Source organism: Macaca thibetana, chromosome 2, assembly GCF_024542745.1.
Source record: "Macaca thibetana thibetana isolate TM-01 chromosome 2, ASM2454274v1, whole genome shotgun sequence".
NCBI lineage: Eukaryota > Metazoa > Chordata > Mammalia > Primates > Cercopithecidae > Macaca > Macaca thibetana.
Window position 1 is genome coordinate 136,291,109 of NC_065579.1, and position 27,722 is coordinate 136,318,830.

The following is a 27,722-nucleotide window of genomic DNA, read 5'->3' on the forward strand; positions in this document are numbered from 1 at the left end:
TAACAAAATAAAATAATGTGCTTTGCAACAACATGAATGTAGCTGAAAGCCATTATCCTAAGTGAATCAATGCAGGAACAGAAAACCAAATACGACATGTTCTCACTTATAAATAGGAGCTAAAGATTGAGTGCACACGCACACAAATATGGGAAATTTGACACCATGCCCAACTTGAGAAGAGAAGGTGGGAAGAGGGTGAGTTTCAAGAAAACTACCTATAAAGCACTGTGCTCACTACCTGGGTGATGAAATAATTCATACACCAAACCCCAGTGACACACAATCTACCCATGGAACAAACCTGCACATGTACCCAGTAAAACTAAAACAAAAGTTGAAAGAGAAATAAAATAAGATCATCAGAAAAAGGAAATAAAATAATAATATAAAATTAATTAAAATATATTAAAAATTAACTTTGTCAACAAAATGTTTGCTGGTCTAATGACCAAACAATGAGAATTGTATGAGGCTAAATAAATATAAACAACACAAAACATCTCTAGTGTTGAATTTTGATTTTTTTTAATTTTAGTGTTAGAATAGTCTATACCTGTGGATTCAGATATACATCTAAAAGTACTTGAGAAAAAAAAGCATAGTTCTTTAAATTATATTCTTTTTTATATTCTATAGTTGTTTATATTATATTCTTTTTTCTTTCTTATAAATCTACTTGCAAAAAATGTATTACTCTCCCCAACTTACCATATATTAGACCCAATGTCATTAAGACAAGTTGTTGAATTGAAATAAACTTTATAGACATTGCAGGTATAGTTCCTTAAGTAGAATGTCACTGTGTACACACACTATACGTAGAAAGGAATATGATCAATGATAAATTTTCTTGTGATTTTACTTTCTTCCAAATCAAAGATATCTAGATAAATTCTCTAAATATTTTAGGACTAGAAGGAAAGATTCATAAAGGATTGGTTAATTGGCTAAGATAATGTTCTCAAATAGAGTTTTGTACTATCTTTGAGGACACTTTTTCCTTTGGAAATTTGTTGCGGTGCAATCATCTTGATAAAATAAGCAGTTTGGACTTCTATTTGGTCTTCAGCACTAAGATTTTAGTGTAATACACTCTCCAAACCACTACAACTCAATGGCAGGAGCTGTGCCTTTCTCTTCTTTGTATTCCAGACGTGCAGCAGTGCTTGGAATAGGAAAGGAACCAAAATGACATCTAAGAGCGAGTCCAACAGCTTCTTGCTATTTTCCAATGTATTTGACGGCTGTTTGTCATTTCATCCTACTGCCCATTCTATCAGATGTTCTTGTTTTCTACCTAAAACCTTCCTTCGCTGCCAGGTAACTTTTAATCATGGTCCCAATTTAGTCAGGTCTGCTACAGCACATGCCCAGGAAAGATGATGGATCTTCATTAATTTAAGTGAATCGTAGGTAAAATTCATTTTGCTTATCATTGATTGGTTTGGGAATAAATATCTGACTATGCCTTGAACAATGAGCTGTGAAACAGATTGAACGTCGGCAGTGAGGGCATTGTGTCTGGGAAAGGTTTTCTGCGAAGAAAAAAAGCCACAAAAGTAAAACATTTTATTTTTCACTGAGCATTGCCATGTTTGTATGTTATACGTGGAACTGAGGCATCTAAAAGCCACAATCTCACATACTGAGGGTGGCACAGCAGAAATGTTGCAGAACTTTGAATCTTTGCCAATTTCAAGCCGTCTAAATAGTCACTTACACAGCTGAACTCTCTGAATTTTCTTAAAAATGCCTTATGATTTAATCTATTTAAATTTGAATTTTCTCTTTCTTACAGCCTAACTGAATCTAACTACAAAATAAAGGTATTTTAAAAATCTCTTTATTCTTCAGGCTTATATGACATTGGGCTTGCCTGTTTCTTGTAATTATTTAGCTGTAGTTTCCTTTTGTGTGTCTAATGGTTTGTTTCTGTGTATCTTAGGCTTTTCCTAAGGTTTTCTTCTTGGTCCCCTTTTTATCTGCCGGCTGTCTTAGCACTTCCACTCACCTTGCAGCTTGACTTACCAACTCTGTCTTCGTAACTACAAAATCTTTTCTAAAGTTTTGACTTCTCTACTTAGCTTCAGGCTCAAACTTCTTCTTTGTAAGACACTTTTACTCTGGATTCTTAATAGGTTTCCTCAAACTCATTAGTTCATGTAAAACCTCATAACCTTGCCAACCCCATGCTGTCTTCTCTTGTCTTAGAGTGTAGTCTCTTGAGTGCCTTGGTTCAAAAGCTTCCAGTCATCTTTGTTCTCTTCTTTCTCTGTCCAGGTAATGAGCCACCAAATCCTGATGTTTTATGTCTGAACTGTCTTCTTAATCTGCCTCTTTTCATTGAAGAAAATGGCTAGCACATCAAATGGGTTTGCAGATTTAGAAAGTATTTGGGGTAGAAGTGTGATGTAGCCTGAGACGTGTTTAATTTTCTTGCTTTTGAAATTCATCTCTAATTCTTCTGATTCCCTTTAAGACCCACTATAAGTATTCTGAAGTTTCTCTGTAAGGTGCCTAGATTTGAATTACCTTTGTTTTGTGTGTGTGTGTGCTTGGAATTTGTTGTACATCCTGAATCATAGAATGCATATATTTCTTCAAATTCACATTATTCTTTTCTTCCCACGTATTATTTATTTATTTATTTACTTATTTACTTATTTATTTTTATTTCAATAGCTTTAGGAGTACAAGTGATTTGGGGTTATATGGGTGAATTATATGGCGGTGAAGTTCATGGATGAATTGTGCGGTTGTGAAGTTCATGGATGAATCATACGGTGGTGAAGTTCATAGATGAATCGTACAGTGGTGAAGTTCATGGATGAATTGTATGGTGGTAAAGTCTGGGCTTTTAGTGTACCTGACACCCAAATAGCATACTTTGTAACCAATAGGTAATTTTTTATTCTTCCTCCCTCTTCCCCCTCTCAATTTTTGAGTCTGCAATGTCCATTTTTACCACTCCATATGCCTCTGTGTACCCATAGATTAGCTCCCACTTATAAGTGAGAACACTTGGTATTTGGGTTTTTGTTCCTGAATTACTTCACTCAGAGTAATGGCTTCCAGTTCCATTCAAGTTGCTGCAAAAGACATTATTTCATTCTTTTTATATGGCTGGGTAGAATTTCACGGTATAGGTATATACCACATTTTCTTTATCTACTCATCAGTTGATGGGCGCTTAGGTTGATTCTATATCTTCACAATTGTGAATTATGCTGTGATAAACATATGTTTGCTGATGTCTTTTTGATATAATGAGTTCTTTTCCTTTGGGTAAATACCGGGTAGTGGTATTGCTGAATTGAATGGTAGATCTACTTTTAGTTCTTTGAGAAATCTCCATACCGTTTTCCAAAGAGGTTGTACTAATTTACATGCCTACTAGCAGCATATAAGCACTCCCTTTTCACATCTGAACTAACATCTACTGTGTTTTGACTTTTTAATAATGGCCATTCTGGGTCAGTTAAAGTAGTATCTCATCTCTCACTATATACAAAAATTAACTCAAGATAGATTAAGATTTAAGTCCAAGGCCCTAAACCATAGAAATTCTAGAAGAAAACTTAGGAAAAACTCTTTTGGCCATTGGCCTAGGCAAAGAATTTATGAATAAGACCCCAAAAGCAAATGGAACATAAACAAAAACAAACGAATGGGACCTGTGTAAGCCAAAAAGCTTCTGTACAGCAAAAGAAATAATCAACAGAGTATACAGGTAACCTACAGGATGGGAGAAAAGATTTGCAAACTCTACTTCTGACAAAAGACTAATATCTAGGATCTACAAGTAACTCAAACAAATCAGCAAGAAAAAAAAAGAAAAACAAATAATCCCATTAAAACAATATGAACAGATATTTATCTCAAACTCCTGACCTCAGGTGATCCACTTGACTCAGCCTCCCAGAGTGTTGGGATTACAGGCATGAGCCACCACACCTGGCTAGAAAATATTTATCTAAAGAAGATGCACAAATGGCCATATTTAATATTTGCTCTTCAAATTCTGCCTACCCTTCATTCTTTCTGTTATTTCCTTTTGGGACAATACAGCATATGAATTGTTTTTTTCATTTCTACATACTACTGTATGAGTCTTCACTTAATTTTTTTTTCACAATTGTATTTTATCTAACTGAACTAAATTCATAAAAACCTACCACAAATGGAAATGTGGTGTCAGGAACCAAAATAGCAGTACTTGTACCAGTTTCTGATCAAAGTATTTATACATATTAACACAAATTTTGCCCTCAAAATAACCCTTTCTACTGTTATTATTATCATCCCTACTTTAGAAATAGAATACATGTGACACAGAGGAAAGAAATGGCTTGTTTTCAGTCATCCAGCTAGTAAGTGAATGAATGAGAAATTGAAAATAGGCTTCAGAATTATTCTGAAGCACCACATGCAACAGTAATACATTGCACTATCCCATGTGTTACCTTTTCAAAGTTTTCAGATAATTCTTTGTGAACTAAAAGAAGTAAGTTATTAACCAGAATCCAATTTTATTCAATTCAAAAAATATAAATTGAATGCAGGCAGCTAGCTAATGATCAGCTTTGAAGAGAGCTGACAGCTAGCTATGATCTTCCTTCTAATAAAAAAAATTAAAAGTCTGCATCTAAATGAGAAAAAGAAATATCCCTAGTGTACACACACACACACACACTCACACATACACATATATTTTTGACAGAGTTTTCTGAAGTTTTGTGCTGTAGTGTTATCAATAGCCAAGAACACAGAAAGACAGGTGCCTACTATCTACCAGTTGTATGATACAACTCAATCAAATAAATAATACATTTTAATCTTTGCATTTGAAATGCAAACATCATTGTGAAGTACAGCCTTAGTGTATTTTTGAATTTATTAAAAACCTAGGCATTCTGAATCTAGAGATCATAACATGATGCCACATTACACTTTGAAAATGCAAAATCATTTTCCTCCAGGTGGAAGATATAATGGGAGTTCTACTTGACCTTTATATAATTTTTAGAAGATGGAGCGCTTCAACTTCTTCCACTCATGATAAGAGAGGTGGTAAGCTGACAGAAACAATTTCCTTTTATTTACTGGCCATTGCAGTTGTAAAATACTGCAGACATGAGCCTAACGTAAATCAGTTCTCCTCGGATGAATATGCCTTAAGAGAGGCTTTCTGCCAAGGTTTCTTCACCTTGGCCATATCTCTCTGGAGTACTCTTGATCTCTCTCTGACAGCCCTTCTGAATTTATTTTGTGTTTAATTCCAAATAATCCTCAATCAGAAGACAAAAATGGAGGCTCGATGCTTTAGGGCTGAAAGGAACTTCAGAATTCATATCAGTTCTATCATCTGTATCAGAAGTCTTTCTGCTATAAGCAACAGAAAACATTGCTCAAACTTGCTTAAGCAGAAAAGAAATTGATTATCTCAGTAAAGTAATAGTTCAAATATATGTCATCCTTCAGGTGAGGCTTGATCTAGTGGTTCAAAAAGCTCATGAAAGCCAGCATCACTTTCCCTTAGTCTACTCTTTTGTTTATAGTATGTGCCTCATTTTTGAAGTCTTTATGGCTCCCGTCATGAGAAGATGGCATGCACTGATTAACTTTAGCCACACAGAATCCATTCTTTTATTGGGCAGTACAACCAATACTACCCAGACCATATGGTTTCTCTGCAAATGGAAATTCACAATGCTAAAAGAAGTGGGAAAATGGATGCTGGGGAAGAAGCCAAAAGATACCCAAATCATCAACCCCATTATTTTACAGATGAGAAAGATGTTTCAGAGCTACAAGATGGAAGGAGACCATCTGTTCTAAAACTACATTTATGTGACCAGAAGGAAATGTTAATTTTATTAAGCCAATGAGATGTCAAGGTTTATTTCTAACATTGGGAAAATGGAAAGTTTGCTCAGTCATCTTTTCAGTCTTCAGTTTGAGTTTCATTAACCTAGAATACACATCCCAGATCTTGCTCTCAGAGAACACATGCTTTAACTCTTAATCGCTTTGGTGTTTAGTCTCCTGAGTGATTGCTTGAGGTTTCTACTTAGCAAAACAGGGACAATGAGGAATGTGTACCGTGATGAAAGAAACCCTTCATTGATAAATTAGGTAGCACATGCACATGTAGAGTTACAGATGCATTTCTTACTGGCTTGGCCACATCACTTCTTACTCCTTGAAGTCATACAAGAAAAGCTTTTCTTTTCTTTTCTTTTCTTTTCTTTTTTTTTAAGTAGGGCATCAGTGGAATGGCATGCCTTTTGAGACAGGGAACACACCCTCATGGGAAGTGCTCAAGCAACATATGAAGCTGTTGACTGCTTTGTATAAGATTCATTTACACAATATTTATTGAGGTCCACTCTATGTCAGGCTATCTTCTGAGTATTTTATATATGTGAACAAAATGGACAGAAAGTCTTGCCCTCTTTGTATGTGTATTCTAATGATACAGAAAGAAAATAAACAAATAAGTAAAATATACATCAAATAGTATGTACCATGGGGCAAATAAAGCAGGAGAAGGAGATGAGGAACATGGTATGGGATGAATGTTTGCCTTGGCTAAGAGCCTGAATGAGATAAATTTTCAGATAAATGTCTGATTCAGTTGTACAATTATTTAATTCTAGGACATAGTCTTACTTGTAATGGAAATTTAGGCCAATAAAATGAAACGTTAAACACAGAATTGTCTCTAGGTAACCTGGCTTCTTATGAACACTCCTGAATAACTTTCTCCCTCTCACTCGTCAAGTTCTTGTTTGGGTGCCACTATCTGTATTAGGCCTATGTTGGCCAGTTCATTTGTAAACCTGACATTTGCTCACTCATTCTTCATTCCACTTCCCAGCTCCACTTTTATTCCATAGTTTCCACAGTGATTATTACTTCTTAGCACCTTATCTAATCTATCTATCTATAATATATACTTAATTACATATAATTATAATTACATGTATGATCTCATTATATTATATATAAATTACAGTATTATATATAATATATAATATAATAATGAGGATATATATAATATATACAATTATATCATATATAGATACATAATTATTATATGATTAATTATATATAATATAATTATGATATATAATTGGGTATTTTATTATATTATATATTTATATATTAATATAATATTAATATAATACAATATAATGTGTAATAAAATACCCATTATACATTATATATAGTATAATAAAATATATATTATATTATATATAGACAGAAAATACCCATTATACATTATATACATATAGTATAACAGGTATTTTATTACACATTAATAATATAATACATATATACATATGATGTATAATGGATATTTTATATATACATATATAATGTTTAATTGATATTTTCTGTCTGTTCATATAAGAATTTAAGTTTCATAAGACAGGCTATTTGCCCCCTTTTAATTGTATATCCCCAGCACCTAGAAGAATTCTTAACACGTACAAGGCAGTCAGTAAATATTTGTGGAAGGGAGACAGGCAGGGAGTGACAGAGAAGCAGTATAGTATACTAGGCAAGAGCACACATTTTGGAGATAAGACAGGCTTGGGTCAGGTCAACTCATAGTCAAGTAATACCTTTTTGAGCCTTAATTTATACACTATAAAATGAATGTCAGTAATATTGTTTTCTTGGGGAAAAAAGCATTGTAGGAATGACATAAAATAGTATAATATATAAAGGGCTTCTCCTATTCCTTAACCTAAATAAATAAGAGGTACTCCTGTTACTCTTGGTCATATTGTGTTAGTGCTATTATTTCTTCATCCAGCAGATATTATTAATTAGCTGTCTAATAATGTACCAGGCACATTGCAAGGCAAATGCTGAAATCAGCAAATTGCTGGATCTTCTCCTCTGGCCCTATAGTACCGGAGCTCCATTCTCTATTCCAGAGTTTTGTTTCCAGGCATAGAATCTTCCAAATAGTGAATCTTAAATCTAGTGATATATTTCAAGGCCTCAGAGGATTTTTAAATATACATAGATCCGTAGGGATGGAGAGGTTCACGTGGCAATTCTTATGGAGCGGGTCTGGAAGAGAGAAGTGTGAAGGTGCATTTTTAGCAGTTTAAGAATGACCATATTCCTTTTTACTAAAATAACTACATTTTATAATAAAGTTTTAGAAAACACTACTCTGAAATATTATGGTTGTTCAAAGATGGTACCAGTAAGATATATCTTCACTCCAGCAGTGAATTTTTTAGACCAAATGCATGTTTAAAAGAAGAAATCAGTCTTTAAGAAGATAAGTAGAGGTAGCTCAGGGAGATTTTTTAAAGTGATTATGGAGTGTGGAGAAACACTCTAAACCTCTCAAATAATATTTGATAAAAGATCACCTTCTTCTGTCTAGCTGGGAGTTAACTATTGATGCCCTTTTCTATTTTGAGGGTCTTTTCCTTTAGATTAAAAGGAAAGAATCTCCAGTCCCTGTGAACTTGTGCAAAGAGGTTGAAAAAGAGCAAGCCTCCCTGTTATGCCAAGTGGGAATCTTTCATCCTTAGGCAATTTGGCTCCAGGGCTGCAGAACCCTTCTGGCCCTTCTGGAAAGGTACTGAGAGCAGCAGAACTGAAAGGCACGTCTTTACTTTTCATTTCCTAGACTTGGCACAACTCAGCCTTGGGGCAAAACACATCATAGTCAACTCAGAGATTTTGGCCCTGCCTTTGGTGTCTTCTGAAATTCAGTGTCAGAAGAGATTGAACAGGACTGTTCTACCATTATCTAGGAAAACTACCTGGAAGGAAATATCAGCCGAGAATGTATTTTTTATTTTAAGAAAAAATTCTCTCTCTCTCTCTCTCTCTCTTTCACTCTCTCTCTCTCTCTTTCACTCTCTCTACCTATAGATGCAAATGTTAAAGATGGGTTTTATCTGATGAGGGGAGATAGTAGTTGGACATTCAGATTCCTCAAAAGCAGGAAGGAGGTAATTCATTGACAGAAGAAGCACCTATGTCTAGAAAACAAAAAATTATCTACCGATCCCCTGTGTGTAAAGGAGAATGGGAAGAAACACCAGAGACAAGTATTAAGTTCCCAAGGGGCTAAAGAGATAGAAGACTTTAAAAAGGTAAATGAAGACAATGTAGGTGATGAAGAAATTAGGGAGATTGACCTGAAATGAGATTATAAGTCTAGGAGAAATCCCATACTGATAGGCAAAAAAAAAAAAAAAGAGTTTCTGAAACCGAAATCTGGCTAACATTTAGAAGAGAAAAACCAAATGCGAAAAAGACAAAGAAAAATCTAATAATCATCATTGTGTGCAAAGAATTTAATAATGATAAAGAAACTAGATGCCAGATTGCAAAATGGCACATACTCTAGGAGGTTACCGTACTGTGGAGCTCCAATAATAGTGTCCTGCTCTATATCCAGAGACAAAATTACAGACCTACCATCTGTTTTAGCAGCCACAAGGATTCATTTGGACATTCCAATTTACACCCTACCACACATTTTCAAGACAAGAGCCTGTGGCTCTCATTTGTTCCTCTAGCCCACATCAAGTTTTTACATGAGAATGGAACTCAGTCTAAGGTCATTTGCACTGGCTGGGCTAACCAGTAGGAGATACTGCATCATGTCATAAAGATAATGGCATTTTAGAAGGGGCATGGCAAGTGATTATGCGTGATGGGTCTTGAACCATAAGGGCATTGCCTTTGAGAAGTAGATAAATGTCTAGAAAGGAAACTAAAAGCACTGAATTTGGCATTTTACTTGTTGCATGGGTTTAGACCAATGGTTCTCAACTGATGGGGTACTTTTGCTCCACAGAGAACATTTAACAATGTGTAGAGGTCTTTTCATTGTCACAGCTTGCGGGGGGAAAGAGGGTCACTACTGTCATGTGATGGTAGAGGCCAGGGATGCAGCTAAACATCCTACAGTGCACATGATGGCTCCTCAACAACAAAGACTTATGTGCCCCAAAATATCAACAGCGTCAAGGTGAAGAATCCTGCTTTAGACAAATAATTCCATTTCTTTGTCTTTTTTGTCCTCTCCTTATGAGAGAATAATATCTTACATGGTTGATGTAAAGAATCAATAAGATGAATCAATACATACAAGTGCCTGAAAAGTGGCAGGTAGTTACTGAATTTTGAATATGATATATATATGTGTGTGTGTGTGTGTGTGTGTGTGTATATATATATATATATATAGAGAGAGAGAGAGAGAGAGATAGGGTCTTACTCTATTGCCCAGGCCAGAGTGCAATGGCATGATTATGGCTTACTGCACCCTTGACCTCCCGGGCTCAAGTGATTCTCCTGCATCAGTCCCCCAAGTAGCTGGGACTACAGGCATGAGCCATCATACACAGCTAAGTCTTTTGAATTTTAGTAGAGATGAGGTCTCTACTAGGTTACCCAGGCTGGTCTCAAACTCCTGGGGTCAAGTGATCTGCCCACCTTGGTCTCCCAAATTGCCAGGATTACAGGCATGAGCCACCATGCCAGGCTTGAATATGAATACATGAATATTTAAAACTATGATTGTCAAATTTTAATGTGATTCTAAGTCTATGAAGCAGTTTGGAATAGGATTTTGAGTGTAAGGAGCTTCACATTTTAAATGACATCAAACTACATCAGGTAGAAAAAGGAGTAAACTTATGTATTTTATATAAGTAAATAAGTATTTCTTACTCTGTAGCAGCATGGACTAAAACTTTTTATATGAAATATTCATCTTTCTCTCACCACCTCCAAAAATATTCCTCAAAAAATGTGTATGGACAATTTAATGTAAATCAACTTACGTCATTAACAAACATCACCTTGTCTTTAACATGCTAATATGTGCTGCAGATGACAGAGGATACAGTATTTTCTAAAGGGTATTTGATTATGGTAGCCCTCTTTTTCAATATGTCTTTTAACATCTCACATTAAACTAAATTATTTGAACATAGTTTGGGAAATGCTGAGGAAAGGAGAGGAAGAAACGGAAGGAAAGAAAAGCAGAGGGAAAGAAATATATTCATATCATCCCCAGACAGGTGTGCAGGAAAGCAGCCTGTGGCATGGCAAGAGTGACGCTGTTTTGAAAAGAAACCATGATGACGACAGACATTTCACTTCTGCATATCAAGCTGTTCTTCAGCAGGGTCTTAAAACAATGCCTACAGCATAAATCACCCCTCAGAAAGATGCTGCTTATCCAACTTCCTCAGTAACAAGCAAGCCTGAGATGTGACCAGTTTTATAGGTTTTACCCTAAAAACTTCTACAGAAATGAAAATTTTCTGGAGGGCTGGAGCTGAGATCTACAATCTCCAGTCCACCCAAGACATTCCTTTGGTTTGTAAGCCCCTCTTGAATATTTTCTTTCTGAGAAACTGGATTTGTTAGCTTCTTTCTTTGGTCTCTCAGCTGCCTCTCAGTCTTCGGGGGTAGGTTTTTATATACCTGCTCACCATGAAACAAGGTGAAATGACCAGGTGCAAATGAAATGCTATACCTCCAATCATTAAGGCATAAACACATGCCATCAAGAGTGGGGAAAGCCACTATCTGGAATAGGAAACAACGAAGAAAGAGAGAGCAAGCCAGAAATTTGATCAGGAAGACCCGAGGGAGATAAACACACTTAAGTTGCCCTCACCTTGACTGTATTGAACTAATCAAATGAAATACAGTGCTGAGAATTGGATTTGGAAACACAACGAAAATTACTCATCACAGCTATGATACTCTTTTTCTAAGCTTCATGTACACATTCAACCAAGCTGCTCTTTCTGGTCATATTCTGGAGTCTTTTTCAAAGCCATGAGTCAGAGAATCTGGAGAAATTGTAGTAAAGGTACAACTTGTCTGCTCTGTTCAGTGGTTCTCAAACTTGGCTTCACATTTGCTATAGAATGGAAGTTTATGTCCTCCTCAAATTCATATGTTGATGTCTAATCACCACTATGATGGTATTTGAATGTGGGTCCTTAGGGAGGAGATTGGGTCGTGAGTAAAGCCCTCATGAATGGGATTAGTGCCCTCATAAAGAGAGAGAGAGAGCTCACTTCCTCTTTCTCTCCTCTCAGCCAGGTGAAGATAGAACAAGAAAACAAACCAAGAATCTCCCCTCCCCAGCTACCAGCTCTGCCAGCAACTTGATCTGAGACTTCCCAGCCTCCATAATGGTGAGAAATAAATGTTTAAGCCACCCAGTTTGTGATATATTTGTTTAAGCAGCCCAAACTATGACATCATTGAAATCACCTGGGGATCTTTTAAAAACTACTGAAGCTATTTTCTCTACCCCACCACCACCATCAGAAATTCTAACTTAATTATTCTGAGGGCAGACTGGACATTAGGACGGTTATATAACCGCAAATGATTCTATGGGGAAGCAACCTAGTAAATGTCTAATCTAGAATGCATGAAAGTCAGAAAGCAAAAGGAAAAGATCTCTCTCTCTCTCTCTCTCTCTCTCTCTGTCTCCCTCTCTCTCTCTGTTTCTCTCTGCTTTCTTGCCCTTGCTTTTTGAATTTTTTCTTTGCGAGTCATGTTAAGAAACTATGAGGACATCCAATAAAATAATGGCTAACATTAACTAAATACCTACTGTTTCTCAACACTTAAACTGTGCTTTATCTTTATCAGTCAATTTAATTCCTGTAACAACTCTTGAGGCAGGTGTTGTGAGACTCCATGTGAGGATACATTACCTGGGCAAAAAGGTTAACTAAGCCAGTTTACTCAGTAAGAAACACACCAGTCTTCTCGATCCTGCTCACACAAAAACTAAAGTTGGACACATCTGAACCTGAACTTGGCAGAAAAGTCTAGTGGTTCCTAATGCTAGATGAACACTAGAATATCATGGTAAGCTTCCAGAAAGCACCATTGCTACATTTTAGTGGTGTATACTTGATACTAAGCACTTGTCAAAACCCACATAATTTACAGCTCAAATGCTGAACTTTAATGTATGTAAATTTGAAAAATCAATTAAGGAGGTCAGAGGGTTGTAAGATGGAATGTAGACTGTGACTAGGGAATCTAACTGTATTACAAAAGTATGCATAACCCTACTGAAGGAGGCAGAGAAACAAGGTGCTAATCTAAGTTTTTTGGAATTGAGTACACTGAGACTGAAGGCAACAGGAAGTGTGCATAAGCACTGCATTCTAACTGGTGAAGTTACTTCCTACAAAAGCACAGTCTAACACTTCTGGAACCACTGTACTTGTATATAGAGTTGAACAAGTGTTTAAATAGATGCTGAACGGTGCCAGATTTCTCACTGTTGGAGTGGGAGGTTATAGATGGGCAAGGGGAAGAAAGTACAATGGTCCACGTAGTAATGGATCCAAGTAGGAAACATCAGTATGAATTCAGGTTAATTTTAATGTAGATATGTATGTGAGGTTAATAGTGCCAATGTATATTTTCTTTTTTAAAACTATTTTTAATTTTTAATTTTTTTTATTTTACTTTAAGTTCTGGGATACATGTGCAGAATGCGCAGGTTTGTTACATAAGTATACATGTGTCATGGTGGTTTGCTGCACCCATTAACCCATCATCTAGGTGTTAAGCCCTACATGCCTTAGGCATTTGTTCTAATGCTCTCCCTTCCCTTGTCCCCTACCCCCTGATAGGCCCCAGTGTGTGGTGTGCCCCTCCCTGTGTCCATGTGTTCTCATTGTTCAACTCCCACTTATGAGTGAGAATATGCAGTGTTTGTCTGTCTGTTCCTGTGTTAGTTTGCTGAGAATGACAGCTTCTAGCTTTTATCCATGTCCCTGCAAAGGACATGCACTCAATCTTTTTTATGGCTGCATAGTATTCCATGGTGTGTATATGCCACTTTTTTTTTTTTTAATCTAGTCTATCATTGATGGGCATTTGGGTTGGTTCCAAATCTTTTCTATCATAAATAGTGCTGCAATAAACATACAATATATTTTCTAGTTCTGTCTACTGACAAGTCTTAGAAGCACCACTAACACCCCAGAAGCAGTGAGCACACTAAGTGCCCAGATAGTGGTTTCCAGTTCCATTCTCCAATAAAAGGAACCTGGGCTTCTTGGAGAAACGGCTGCTTCTAAGGTTGGGGCAGGGAATACACAAGATGTGCCTGGCTGGTGTTTAAAAAACAAAATGATGGAAGCATATAGAGGGGACACAAAAGCCAACAAAAATAGTTCTCAATGGTCAAAGCTGAAACAATTTGAGCAGCAAAATAAATAGCTTAATACTGGAGTATAGTCCAAGGTATAAAGTCAATATTTTTGAGCCCATGTGGATATAAATCAATGATTGAATACGTACATAAATAAGTGGGGAGAATAGACAAGTCTCCCAATTAGAATAATTCCAAATAATTTATGTAAGTATTTCCCCCTCGAGGAGTTGGAATATCACTACTCTTCCCTTAATTGTGAGTTGCATATAATAACTTGCTTCTAGAAAGTGCTGGATACAAAAGAAGAAAGGGCACCTTACAGTGAAGAAATCTGACAAACACCACCTCAGCTAAGTAGGTGATCAAGGTCAACATCGACAATAATGTCATGTACATGTCATTTATTCCTGATGTGATGTGATAAGAATGGCACTTTTTCTCTGCAGTCTTCCTCCTAAAAACCTGTAACCTCAATCTAATCATGAGAAAGGACATCAGGCAAGTCCCAATTAAGGGATATTTTACATAGTACGTGAGCAACACTCCTCAAAACTGTCAAGGTCATCAAAAACAAAGAAGTATGAAAAACTGTTACGGCCAAGAGGAACTTAAGGAAACATAATAATTAAAGGTAATGTGGTATGTGGGATGAGATCCTAGAACAGAAAAAGGACATTAAAAAAAAACTAAAAACATCTGAATCAAGTATGGGCTTTAGTTAATAACAATATATGACTTTTGAATTATTAACTGTAAAAAACAAAAAACTATTAATATTAGATGGTAATAATAGGGGAAATTGGGTATGGGGTATATAAGAATTCTCCGAACTTTGAAACTTTTTGTAAAGGTATATAATTCTAAAATTAGAACTTCTGTGAAAAACAAGCAAAGAAAATAAAACAGAACACCTATCTACCGGAACACCTTCAGAGACTCAGATTTAATTTGTCTGGGGTGAGCAGAGCTTGAGTGCTTGGTAGGTTTTAAAAGAGCCCCAGGCATTTTTAATAAATATCTAATGAGAATTGATATCCATCCAGTTTGCTAATCCCATGGCACAACTTCTGTTTTATGTTTTTTTTTTTTTTTTTGAAAAAAAAATCCCTTTTCAGGCCAGAGAGCTGTACTCTTCCCTATAGCTTATTACTACCTATAATCAGCAAAACTATTTTCATTTTGTATGAAAGTTCTGGAGAAGCTGAGCTGAAGAGCATTGAGAAAACTCTTGGAAGACATTACTAAATTTAATAGAATGTCTTGATGTGAATTAAAAACCACAAAAAATCTTGCCCGGCCCGGTGGCTCACGCCCTTAATCCCAGCACTTTGGGAGGCCAAGGCGGGCGGTTAACAAGGTCAGGAGATTAAGACCATCCTGGCTAACACGGTAAAGCCGTGTCTCTACTAAAAATACAAAAAATAAACCAGACGTGGTAGTGGGCGCCTGTAGTCCTAGCTACTCAGGAGGCTGAGGCAGGAGACAGGAGAATGGCATGAACCAGGGAGGCGGAGCTTGCAGTGAGCCGATATCGTGCCTCTGCCCTCCAGCCTGGGCGACAGAACTAGATTCGGTCTCAAAACAAACAAACAAACAAAAAATCATGTAGTCCCGTTATCAACTGACCCTCAAAGGACCTCGCTTGACCCTGATGGTTTTTTTTTTTCCCACTGCCTGGTGCCTTTCACACTAATGTAAGGAGACCAGGTTTGGCAAAACAGTGCAGAAATTCCATTCATTGATCAAGTAATGGAGAAGGGGAGCTAATGCTCAAAGTACCTTCTCCCTGGAATTAAACGGGGATTTTTAAGGGCTTTTAGGCAGGTAGGTGGAGACAGGGGTGGGGATTCCTTGAAAAAAGTTTATTCTTCCAGGAGGGGTTAAGTATGTGCAGTCTTGCATTTTTCTTTTGCATTGGCACTTTTTGCACCCAGCAAGGTACATTTCTCTTCATTGGATGGAAATGCTGGTTATGAGAATGAGGCAAGAAATCAGGTCAGGTCTTGCACTGAGGCAGAAGTTCAGGTGAAGGCAGCATTTCTGGGCTTAGCTTGTCCTGTGGGTGGTTCCTGGTTATTGGCATCTGACTGTTGTTTCTGTAAGCAAGTATAGCTGCAAGCATAAATTAGTTTCAGGGGTTTTGTGCCTTCCTGAGAGAATTTAAGTTATGCTGTGGTAACAGGTGACAGTCCCTTAAATTTGAAAAACAAACAAAAAGACTTAAAAGTTATTAGCTGCAACTATGATTCAGAAGGATAATTCAATCCCCAAAGTTATGGTGCTTCAAAGGTGGCAACTGAAATAAAAATGACTGCCTGTTTTTTTACACAAGTTACTTGTGGCCAACAGTTTTTTCTATGCAGATGTGGGGTTCTCATTTCACAGCAGATCCATATTACAGGCAGCAACAAAAATGACAGAATCATAAACCTTTGAGGTTATCCAGTCTAGTGGTTTTCCTCTGTGCCATGTATTTCTTAGGAGGCTTCCTTAATGTTTAGGGGAAGATAGAGTGGGATGAGTTCCATGAATCCACTCTGCTTCAATCACAGATGCAATTTAACCAATTGTGTGCGTGTGTGTGTGTGTGTGTGTGTGTGTGTGTCTGTCTGTCTGTATGCATGTATTAGTCTGTTCTTACGCTGCTAATAAAGACATACCAGAGATTGGGTAATTTATAAAGAAAAAGTGGTTTAAATTAACTCAATCTACATGGCTTGGGAAGCCTCACAAGCATCATGGAAGGCAAAGGAAGAATAATGTCACATTTTACATGGCGGCAGGCAAGAGGGCTTGTGTAGGGAAACTCCAATTTATAAAGCCATCAGATCTCGTGACACTTGTTCACTACCAAGAGAACAGTGTGGGGGTAACCACCCCCACGATTCGGTTATCTCCACCTGGCCTCACCCTTGACACATGGGGATCATTACAACTCAAAGTGAGATTTGGGTGGGGACACAGTCAAACCATATCAATGCATGAGTGCGTGTGTGTTTCAACATAAGATTACATGTAAATAAAGATTTCTAATGCTAAGAAAAGCATTTAATCCACCAAACTAGTTCAGTTTCCTCAATTTACAGAGGAGATTCCTGAGGCTCCAAAGGGGAAGCGTGTGTCGTTCTGATGCCCAGTTCTGTGTACTATGTACAAGTAATGATATCTCACCTTGATCTCAAAATGAATGTCAATGATGGTAGCAAATTTAAACTTTTAAAGGTCTTGTATTTTTCTAATAAACAGGTGAAACCTGTTTATGAGCTAAAAACCATTCACATACTATCAATAAATTTTGTTATTTATGTCCTCCCTTCCACCTCAAATGTCAGATCATGTACCTTGGAATTTGTTTTGAAGAACAAGTTTTATTATTTTTCATTGGCTTTGGATGCCTGTTTCAATTAGATGTTGAACCCAATTGAAATAATACAAACCTACATGTCAATCTTCCATATCCAACTATGCTGATTCCGGCAGTGAAACATGCTCTGTTTTCCCAACGATGCTTAGTTTAGCAATTGGAATGTTTTGCCAAATGTGGGTTATGCTCTTCTCTATAAGGGTGTGAGTTATGTTCTTCTCTACTAGGGAAAGTCTTTTTACCCACACTCTTTTTTTAAAGATACTCAGACCAGGTCCAAACCAATTGGTTTTCTCTTTGGAGTAGCAAAATTGTCGGAATATATTGCAGAAAACTCTGAGCAAATGGCACGTTAGAAAGATTACCCATTCTACACAATAAAGCTTGAAGCAAATCAACTCCAATGAGATGAGTCAACTCCTTATACTCAAGGGTTCCCTTGGCAATAACTTTTGACAAACCTACCAATGTGCAAAGAGCTTTACCTGTCAGGTGGGTATGTGTTGAAAAGCTTTAGTGCTTGAAAAACCCTCAACTACACAAACACGACCGTGCTTTTTATTATTGCCAGTTTCTTTATATGGCTGAGGAGAGAAAACACTACTGTGTTTTTTTAAAACCTATAATAAGATAGAACTAGCAGATAGTTATGGCCCTCAGGTGACTTAACTATGTAACGCTTTCAAAAGTTCTCAAGACTAAATTACCTTTAGTCTTTGACTTAGCATTTTACGAGCTAATACTAGAACATCTACTTAGACATTATTAAAAACCCTTGAGAGAACCGAAATCATATTTCTGGAAATTTTTAAAAGAATTTAAAATGTCTACAAAGAGAAATACTGGGCACTGTAAGTACATTTTGTTGAATATAACATTTAATTTTACTCAACAGGAGTTGAATTTTAGCTTAGAAGTAAAAATTAGTGAGAGAGTGGAGAGAAATAGCAAGGCTTTACTGATTAGGAATTAAGTAGCCACATACATGGATTTTCTACTAACCGAAACACACATTTATACATTATATTTTGTAAACATGAATAATTTTAAGTACATATACATACTTTCCTGTACAATTACATCATTAGTATGATTAGCCATTTGCTTTTTGAGCCTTCACAGTGTCTGGGTTCAAATTCCAGCTCTGTAACATGCTAACTCTGTGACCTTGGGCAAGCTATTTAACATCTCTGAGCCTTGGAGTCCTCATATATAAAATGAAAATAATTATAGTATATATCCCATTAATTTGTTGCAAGGATTAGAATAAAATCGCCCATGCAAATCACTTAGGTCGTGGTATCGAATATAAAAGAAACACTTGGTAAATATTAGATATTTTTGGTGTTGCTGTTTTTTTGGTAATGATTTAGTATACAGCCCTCTCTTATCCTGGCCAAAGTGTCAGCAATTTCTTTTCTTGCATTTTTCATTATCCCCTGACTCACCTTCCTTCCCCAAATCCTTTCAGTCTCTGCTTATCATCTGTCATGGATTGGAAAACTAGATAAAACAGTTTACAGGGTATAACAAACTTTGGAGGGGTTAATCGACTCTAAGTAAAAGAGTTAAGCCTGTGGCTGTAACATAGGAATTAAGGGTAAGTCTTTTGGATAGGAGTCTATTTTTATATTTAGAGTTTGGGAATTTGTTATTATAGCAGTTTTTGGAAATCTAGTTTATTGGTAAATGTGGTAAAAGTATATGCCTACAACTATATTATTTATCATTATGTATAGCCTATAAATTTTGTTATGGCAATACCAAGGTTTTCATTTTCTTTTAAGATATAATTACTTAATTATAGCTTTAAGACAATGGAAATAAAAGAATTATCATTTTTATACGTCTAAAGAATATTACAAACAGAGTTTATTTTTCTTGACAAATCAATATTCCAACTGCTTTTAAAATGACTTGACAAAAGAGAAGAAAGGCTTTCCACTAATCTCACCATTTTAACACATACATTATTTCCAGTTTTGTGCATTCCCTTCTAATTCTTATGCATAAGCAAGCAAACTCATATCATTCTGATCAAAGAACACAATTTTTAAAAGACTAAGGACATTATGCTTTTCTCAGTATGGGTCTGAAACCCTTTAACCTGGACATAATAGATCTGAAAGTAAATAATTCCTCTCAACCATGAACTCAATACTTAACCAACAAGGAAACAAAAGACGTCTCATTTCCAGTAGATTTATTAGTCAGTTTCAGACAGTGAAAAAAGAGGAAGAAGTAAGAAAGACAAATAGTTCAAATGAAATCCTCTTCAGACTCTTTCCTTCTCAACCATTCTACTTAAGTACATTTTAATCAGATACTGGTGCCTACTATTGAATTAAAGACCACAAAATCATTTTTTCCTTGAAGTTTATTTGCATCACACAGTAGCCAAACAGGAAAATAAATTAAGATTCTGAAAAATGATAATAATCAATTAGCCCATATACACACGTGGATTGGAACACTAGAAATTTAAATTATGTCGATAATTTCTTTTTTAAATTTTAAGGCATTTTCCTATGGTCTGCTAACAAGTTTTTGGTTATTTTCATAGTTTTATTGTATCTTATTTATTTGTGATAATAGTTTATTTTCACTGAGTTGGGAATAGGTTTGGCTTGAGTGATTATGTTCAATAATGTTATTTCTAAAAACTGGGTGTTTTAGACTGACAAAATCCTGAACTAGAAATTCTCATATGTGTGTATAATGGAAAGACGATGGAGCATACTACCGTTTTCGTTTAGGTATGTGAGAAGACTCGTTTCTCTTTGAATCCTGGTGTTTTCCTAATTGTTCATTATCAAATGAAAAAGAGAGAAAATAACTACATTAAAACCATCAATAATTTAGAGAGTTCTTAAGAAAAGTGTCCATCCTTTTATAATCATTCATGTCTAAAAAGAAAACCATAAAAAATTTTACAAATTGTTTCATCTATTTTGGGATTTTCATTTGCTTTTGGTATACCCATATGGTTGTACTAGTTGAGTGGCTAATATAAATCAGTATGATCTGTATTTGAACAAATTGCTAACATTCCTACCATGAGAGTTCCATGAGCCCTATAGTGACCATGAAGGGTTTGGGCCTGAGAAATGCTTGCTTTTATGTTAGGGGTCTGGGAAACACATGTCAGCGTTTGCTCCTAGCCTTCCCTGTTAGTTTCTTGCATTCCCGTTTCTCCCCGTTGGCTTTAATTTTTCTGACTTTGGCGTTGCTACATGATCTTGACCATCTTAATTCTTGATGGGGCCTTTATTTGGTAGTTTTACCTTTCCATTTTTGACCCTGAATTGGTACCAAGTCAACCAGTAATCACTGTTCAGAGAAAAAAGCTGCAACCCCTCCCTCTAGCAGATTTCTTCTTTAAATTGTCCGTAAATCTATTTGCTTCATTGGATAATAAATGGTTTAAAATCTACTTGTATCCCTGAAGCTTGTATCAATGACTCTCTGGCCCAGCTAAAAATGACTCTCTGGTTCACCACAATAAATCCATTAAGCAGGCATATTTCAGGTCACAAGGTTCTGATAAAGTGAGTCCATGATGAAAATGTAATTAGACCTGAATTGTTCAGACTCCCGAACCATCCATAAATATGAAAGAGCTGCTTTTCACAGCTCCCTGTCCTCTACCTTTCCATATTGAAATTGACAACTGCTATACAATCTGCAAATGAAAGAACCTGTATTTGATAACATTTATTCTTTGGGGCTTTGAGAGAAAAAAAGGACTCCATGAAGCAGCACTTTTGGTTTGGCACTTACATAGGCTAGTTTGATTCTTATTTCCAGGTCACTCTGCATAATCTCATCTCAACCTTGACTTGGGAATTACTAAAGGAATCAAACTACAAGGCTGTTATTCTTCTCATATGTTATTGTGGAAATAGTGGTTGACAGTACTGATATCAGTCCAGCTAACTCATGATTTATTTGCCTCCTGTGGAAAGCAGTAATGCAATAAAACCTTAGTAATAAAGATACTGCTGCATTTTATTCTGTTGTAGCTATTTAGTCATTGCTTGTGTTTTCCCTCTAAGTTCTCTGCCTACACTTCCCTGTTTTCTTCATGACAAGACCATTTTACAACCATTTATTTATTGTATGTATGCCTCTACTAGTTAGATGACAGAGTCTCATCCAATGATAAGAAAGACAAAAGACATGGGTAAAATCCACAGAATAAATGAAATCACTGTTGCACAATATAAATGAATTGTGTTCATTGAGTGTTAGTGACCTGGTAGGTAGGAGGAACACAGAGGAAGTCGCAACGTGAAATAATCCAATGAAAAACTGACATCCCAGTCATTTTTGTGGCTGAGTAGTATTCCATTGTGTATATATACATTTTCTTTACTCATTTATCTGCTGATGGACATCCAGGCTATTTCCATATCTTAGCTGTTGTGAATAGGGATGCAATAAACATGGGGGTGCAAGTATCCCTTTGATATACTAATTTCCTTTTCTTTGGATAAATACCCAGTAAAGGGATTGCTGGATAGTATGATAGTTTCATTTATAGTTTTTAAAGAAACCTCCATACTGTTTTTCATCATGGCTGTACTAATTTACATGCCCATCAACCGTTATAAGGAATCATTTTCCTCTGCATCCTCACCAGCATTTGCTATTTTTTTGTCTTTTTGACAATAGCCATTCTCATTCAACATGGATGAGCCTGGAGGATATTATGTTAAACAAAGTTGAGTCAGAAACAGAAAGATAAATATTACATGTTCTCACTTATATACAAAAGTTAAGAAGGAAATTTTGAGCTCATGGAAGTAGAATTGTGGGTATTAGAGGCTGGGAAAGGCATGAAGAAAGGAAGACAGGGAGAGGTTGGTTCACAGATAGAAAGTTACCGCTTGGTTGGAGGAATGAGTTCTGGTGTTCTGCAGTACTGTAGCACAGATGTGGTTAACTATAATTTATTGTATATTTTCAAAAAGCTAGAAAAGGGGATTTTGAATGTTCACAATACGAATAAATGGTAATTGGTTGAGGTGATAAGTATGCTAATTACCCTGATTTGCTCATTATTCCTTATTTACATGTATCCAAATATTACTTCATATCCCCCAAATACGTATAATTATTACATGTCAACTGAAAATAAAAGGAAAAACAAAACTGACATAGCCAACTACCAGCACAGGTGGTAGGAAAGCAAACCATGGAGGCTGGCTTTGGAGAATGGACTTGTATTTAGATTGAGCCATGACAACATTGCAGGGGAACCTGGACTCTCAGAACACGGTGTCAAGATAGGATTTTAGGCATGAAATAAAATAAGAAAAAATGTCACGTAGAAGGCTGATTATAAAAATAGACACCATTATTTCTGCCTTCCTGTATCTATGCTGTGTTCAGTGCGAGTCTTCACTTCTCTCATTGAGAAATGGAGCATTTTTTTCCATCTATTAAGTCTGTGCTGGCCTCATGGCTTGTGGCTTGCTTCAGCCAACAGAGTATCACCGAAGTGATATTGGGCTGGTTCCAAGCCTAAACATCAAAAGAGCTTGCCTGCTTCCTCCTGCTCTGTTCAAGCCCTTCCTGCTGCCAGGTGAACAAGCTCAAGGAATTTTGCTGGAGAGCAAGGGACTCTGTGGGACAAGGGTAGTCATACTTTCTGAAGTTGTCCAGCCCATCCTTAGCTGATCACATATCCATGACTAAATCTAACCAAGACCAGCAGGACTTCTTATTCCAAATTGCCAATCGATAGAATTGTATACTTAATAAATGATACTGATTTGGGCCACTAAATGTGGAGAATGTTTATTACGTGTCAATAGCCAACAGCTACAACTCCATTTACTGGAATAGGGGTTGTTCAGAATTTAGATTCGGTGTTAGAAGGCTAGATCCTAACCACTGGAAGAAGAGTCCATTCAATGTCAGCTAGGAAACCAAATTAATACTGAACAATAAGATTTTAGTTCAGTAGTCCATTTATTTTTCCAGAGTATCAGGCTAGTCCAAGAACTTAGACTTAACAGCCATAGCTCTAGACTCCAGAGTGTGGAAGAAATTATGGAGATTGCTACTTTAAGAAGTATTTTGAGAAAACCAAGTCAAATTAAACTATCTTTATTTATTAAACACTATGTACTAATAAGGAAAGGTGATGAAAAAGAAGTGAAATGGTGGTTCTTTTCTTCAAGATTTTAAATACTAGGTAAGGATTTTGCTAATAAAAGATTGTTATAAAACAAAAGATAAAAAGTGTTGGCAAGAATATGAAAAAATTGGAATTCTTTTACATAGTTCTTGGGAATGTAAAATTGTTATAGCCACTGTGGAAAATGCTATGGAGGTTCCTAAAAAAAAAACTGAACAATAGAATTACCATAAGATCTAACAATCCAACTTTTGGATACATAATCAGAGTGAAATCAGGATCTCGAAGAGGTATCTATAATTCCCATATTTATTGAAGCATTATTCACAATAGCCAAAATGTAAAAACAACTTAAATGACCATTGACATACGAATGAATAAAGAGAATATTGTATGTACATACAATGGAATATTATTGAACCTTAAAAATAAGGAAATCCTGTCATATGCAGCAACATGCATGAACCTGAAGGACATTTTGCTAAGAAAATAAGCCAGGCACACAAAGATAAATATTGCATAATTTCAATTATATGAGATATCTAAAATAGTAAAACTCATAGAAACAGACAACAGAAGAAGAAGGATTACCAGGGCCTGGGGACAGGGTAAGTGGGAGGTTGCTGTTTGATGCATGTGTAGTTTCAGTTATGCAGGATGAGTAAATTGTAGCGATCCCTATAGTTGACAATGCTGTATTGTGAACTTAAAAATTTTGTTAAGAGGATGGATTTCCTGTTAAGTGCACTTACCAAAAAAAAAAAAAAAAAAAAAAAAAAAAAAAGCAAAAGATGATCAATGTAAACACATGGTTTTCAGCTCCTTTTCCCCACATTGACATAGATTTATAGCCAGCCCTTTTCATCCATTGGTTCTGCCTTTGTGGATTCAGCCAATTGGGGATCAAAAAATATTAGGAAAAAGGCAATAATAATAACATTACAACAATGAAAAAGAATGCAAATACAGTATAGCTATTTACATAACATTTATATTGTATTAGGTATTGTATTAATCTGTTCTCACACTGCTATAAAGAAATACCTGAGACTGGGTACTTTATGAAGAAAAGAGGTTTAATTGGCTCACCATTCTGCAGGCTGCACAGGAAACATGGCTGGGGAGGCCTCAGGAAACTTAAAATCATAGTGGAAGGTGAATGGGAGGCAAGCATGCCTTACATGGGCAGAACCGGAGGAAGAGAGAGGGGAGGGTCCACACACTTTCAAACAACCAGATCCTACGAAAACCCACTCACTATCATGAGAACAGCAACCGAGGGTAATCTGCCCCCATGATCTAATCACCTCCCACTAGGTCCCACCTCCAGCATTGGGGATTAAATTTCAACATGAGATTTGAGTGAGAGGACAAATCCAAATCATATTAGGTGTTATAAGTAATCTAGAGATAATTTAAAGTGTATAGGAAAGGTTATTTAACCTTTGCATAGTATTTGCATATAACCTTTGGATATAAGTTTATATCCATTTTATATCAGGAACTTGAGCATCCTTAGACTTTGATAACTTTGGAGATCCTAGAACCAATTCCCCATGGATACAAAGGGACAACTGTGTAAGAGTTAAAAGTTGGACCTAATTCAGCATAAAATTTCAGAACAGAAAATAATCATAAAGATTGTATAGTACAATTCTGTTATTTTGTAAATGTCAAAAACAGCTCTGCTGAAGTCCTATAAATATTACACGGCAGAATTTCCTCTAACATTTACTTATTTCTCTTCATCTGGTCTTTTGTCTACATAATCTAATGAGTTTTTTCAAAAGTTAAATTAGTAGAGAATATTTGCCTCTAGGCCAAAGTAAAAACAGATATGGATTTACAAAAATTACCTACTTTAAATTTTCTTGCCTTTCTTCCTCAGGCACTATCATTATTGCTATTCTGATAGCATATTCCATTGCTAAGATATTTTTCTCTTACAATATTTTTAAGATCCTCATTATTGCCTAATTAGTAAGGAAACCATGACTTAGGTTAGTCTTGGGAAGAATGAACTAGGTAGAAGTGGCATCACAATTTTTATTTTCAACCTAAAGAAGAGAAAGCTAATAGAGCAATTTATAATGTTCCTCCAGATCCTGAAGCGTTCACACATCAGCATTGGGAACCGTTGATTTCCTATTTTTTATGTGTGTACAGAAACACAGTCTTAGGCACAATGAGGACATGAGAAATAAAGGATTTACTCCATGCTCTCTGGTAACTTGCAAGTGAGTTAGCTATGAAATAAAGAAATAAACACAGGGAAAAGGTTATATTATGGCATGTGTATATGGAAAAAAAGTTGTAACACAGCATGCATATTTCTATATGGATAGTCTAAAATGCTTTATACAAACAAAAAAATGCAATAAAATTTCAAAGAACATGTGATTGATAACGCCTACAGTTCTGCTAGAAAAGAATAGAATTAAGCTTCAAGAACAGGGAAGAATTATGATGAAGGAATGAGAAATAGAATGCCTTTCCAGTTGAAGGGAAAAGTGCATGCAAAATTTCATCTGTCATTGCTGAATATTCAATGAGACAGTAGGGATATCTGCTTGATTTAAATAGCATAAGAAATTGAGTCAAATTAGCAATAACCAACAAGATTATGAGACTATTTCTATGCCAGCATGAAGATGAGAACATTAGTCTATAAACAAACCTAACTTGTAGTCAGTAAACAAACTTAACCTGACCAAATGAATACTTTAAATCAAATTAATGCAGTCATTGACAAACTAATCCTTTCTCACCGCTTTTAACACACCTCAAGCTTCACTGATAGTTCAGCCACTAACTCTGATAAATGATGGCATTGTTCGTACTACCCTCATCAAACCTAATCAGTCTAGGTATACTAACCCCATAGGAGAGTCATGATTCTAAAGGTAATGGGCATATAGTGTCTGTAGTCTAGCCATTGCATTGCCCAGGGTGGACCATTATACTTGCCACAAGAGGGAGACTATCCTTATTTCCAAAAGGCCCCTGGTAAAATAGCCTTAATTTGGCTAAATTCTCATCTTTGTCAGCCTAGCAAAGCAGGGATCTCATTGTAGACATTTTGAATCTTTCATTGGCACTTTTATATATTATACTAATCAGTTATTTTTTCTTTACGTTTTAGTATGTAGCATGGTTATGGAACAAAGGAGAGACTCACAAACTGTTGAAAGAATAAATTAATGAATGAATTCTGTTCATGAGTTTTCATAAAGTAGCTCTGAGTAGTAACAGTGGATCAAACTTGGGCTTCTTGGTGCAGGCATGATGTAGATTACTACTTCTGTATTGTCCTGGGAACTCAGCACATTCCTGCACAGATGATAGGAGCTCATCTGATACTTGTCAAGTAACTATGCTCAGTGATCACGGAATGTTAGAATGAAAGAAACATGCGATTCTGGTCTTTTCCTTAAAAGTTTCAAAAATAATATTACACACAGGAGCATTGTTCCACATCTAATTTATCTGAGTAAATCCCTATATACTACATCAATAGTGAAGACATTGTCTGGTTTATCACAGATATTTATCTTCTAACAATCTTTGTCTTGACTCTTAGAGACTCTCTGCATTAACTCATAAAAGCATAGACACAACTTGCTGGAAAAATGCAGTTTTTTATTATGGGAAAGCCAAAGAAGTCCAGTATTTTGTTTATTGTTGGCTATCTCCTCTAACAATCTCTTTACTCTGTGCTCTGCACTTCTTATTGCTCTCTCTAGAATCATGATTCAAATGTTCTAGGTGATTTAAAGTCACTAGTGACTCTCAGTCTCTGAGACTGCTTGGGGCAGCCATCATCGTGTGACATTATGTCTTAATATTATGTCCTACAAACCTGAAGCCCCAGCCTACAACAAGTAACAATGGCATGCTGGGTTCACTATTCACTTGGCTGTTAATATTGATTTGATCTGAGAAGAGCTTTCAAATGATACAAACAAAGCCTTTCCTGGGAACCCTTCATGTCTGAATTATCACCACTG

General features: G+C 36.1%; 1 long non-coding RNA gene across 2 annotated transcripts in view; it reads right to left on the reverse strand.

The window, feature by feature from the left end:
- Positions 1–27,722, reverse strand: part of LOC126947679 (uncharacterized) — a 165,037-nt gene that overhangs the window by 70,570 nt on the left and 66,745 nt on the right. The window contains exon 4 of one of the 2 annotated variants that reach the window (XR_007723165.1): positions 25,748–25,961. The exons of the other annotated variant lie outside the window; for it this stretch is intronic. This is a non-coding gene — a long non-coding RNA (uncharacterized LOC126947679). Of the gene's footprint in view, positions 1–25,747; positions 25,962–27,722 lie in introns of those variants that run through there. 2 annotated transcript variants of the gene reach the window in all.